General features: G+C 44.2%; 1 pseudogene across 1 annotated transcript; it reads left to right on the plus strand.

Annotated features, from left to right (window-relative positions):
- Positions 1 to 227: 227 nt before the first annotated feature.
- LOC308616642 (calcyclin-binding protein-like) lies at positions 228 to 1381 on the plus strand (annotated as a pseudogene). Its single transcript has one exon. The product of its transcript is annotated as a calcyclin-binding protein-like (transcript).
- Positions 1382 to 2015: the final 634 nt, after the last annotated feature.

Consider the following 2015-nt stretch of genomic DNA (forward strand, 5'->3'; position numbering starts at 1 on the left):
TAGGAACAATTTTGCAATATCAAAAGCATATGAGGGGCTTCCCTGATGGTGCAGTGGTTGAGAGTCCGCTTGCCGATGCAGGGGACACGGGTTCGTGCCCCAGTCCGGGAAGATCCCACATGCCGCAGAGCGGCTGGGCCCGTGAGCCATGGCCGCTGAGCCTGCGCTTCCAGAGCCTGTGCTCCGCAACAGGAGAGGCCACAACAGTGAGAGGCCCGCGTACTGCAAAAAAAAAAAAAAAAAAAAAAAGCACATGAGTGGCCTGCTGCTTGCTTTGGGTGATGCTCTGAAGACCTTGGTGTTCTCCCAGCCTGGTCTAGGAGACTCTGCATGAGACCTGGACAGCTAGCAACTTCCATCTTCAAAATCAGCCTTTCTGGTGCCCGAAGACCGCGGCCACTCTGACTGGTGCCGGTGTGGTCTGCACTCGGGGTGAGCGTGGTCCGTGCGGTGTTTCCTGTTCTCGCCCCTGCGCCGCTGCAGCTCGGGCCTTGCCTGATGCAGCCCAACCATGGCTTCAGCTGTGGAGGAGCTACAGAAAGATCTAGAAGAGGTGAAGGTGCTGCTGGAAAAAAACACTAGAAAAAGAGTACGTGATGCCCTGACAGCTGAAAAATCCAAGACTGAGACAGAAATCAAGAACAAGATGCAGCAGAAATCACAGAGGAAAGCAGAGCTTCTGGAAATTGAAAAGCCTGCCTCTGTGGTTGCTTCTATTATCACAGATATACAGTGAAAATCAGCAATTATGGATGGGATCAGTCAGATAAGTTTGTGAAAATCTACATGACCTTAACTGGAGTTCATTAAGTCCCTGCTGAGAATGTGAAGGTGCATTTCGCAGAGAGGTCATTTGATCTTTTGGTAAAGAATCTAAATGGGAAGAGTTACTCCATGATTACGAACAATCTCTTGTAACCCATCTCTGTGGAAGGCAGTTAAAAAAGATCAAGACAGATACAGTTCTTATCTTAGGCAGGAAGAAAGCGGAAAACACACGGTGGGTCTACGTGACTCAGGTTGAAAAAGAATGCAAAGAGAAAGAAAAGCCCTCCTACGACACTGAAATAGATCCTAGTGAGGGATTAATGAAAGTTCTAAAGAAAATTTATGAAGATGGAGGTGATGACATTAAGCGAACCATTAATAAAGCCTGGGTGGAATCAAGAGAGAAGCAAGCCAAAGGAGATACAGAATTCTGGGACTTTAAAGTCTTTTTGGGAACTGTGATGTGGAAATATTGATGTTTCCAATAAGGAAATGTTGGTGAGCTGCACACATAAATCTGACATTTAACTACTTACACAGTCTAAGTAAAAGCAATGAATTCTCCATTTCCTACTGGACGATTCATTTAAATAAAATATGCTTATTAAACACTCCCTCCAAAGATGGTTTCCTTGGTAACTGGGTCATTTTATTCAAGAAAAGGGTAATGTTGTATTCTAGGGTGAAATGTGAAGAAGCAATGTAAAGAAGCCTAATGAAAATGCCACATTGTGTGTATTATTGTTCAGCTAAGAGGTAGAAATAAAAGTTATTGCTTGCCTTTCAGTTCCTGACATCAGCTCCCACCAATGTAAGAATAAAAATAAAACGTGAAGTTTTGCATTAAAAAAAAAAATCAGCCTTTCTGGCCAGCCCTAGAGGGTCAAGTCAGCCATTAGGAACCAGAACTTTCCAACACGGTCCATTTCCTGCTGATTCAGAAGAGGGGTAAAGGCAAGGACAATTTGCAGTTGATTAAGCACCCTGTGATCTGTGTTTTTCCTTCCGGTTTGATTCCCTCCCTGTTGCCCTTTTAATGAAACACTTTGTTGAGCAAGAGCTCCATCTATGGGAGAAATCAGTTGTATTGGTTGTACCCTTAACATCACCAAGATTATAATTTATTCACACTAGACCAGTGATTTTCAACTGGGGGTGATTTTGCCCCCCAGGGGACTTTTTTGGCAATGATTGGAGACATTTTTTGTTGTCATAACTGGGGTTGCAACTGGCATCTAGTGGTTAGA

Source organism: Mesoplodon bidens (assembly GCF_964165515.1).
Source record: "Mesoplodon bidens genome assembly, chromosome: 4".
NCBI lineage: Eukaryota > Metazoa > Chordata > Mammalia > Artiodactyla > Ziphiidae > Mesoplodon > Mesoplodon bidens.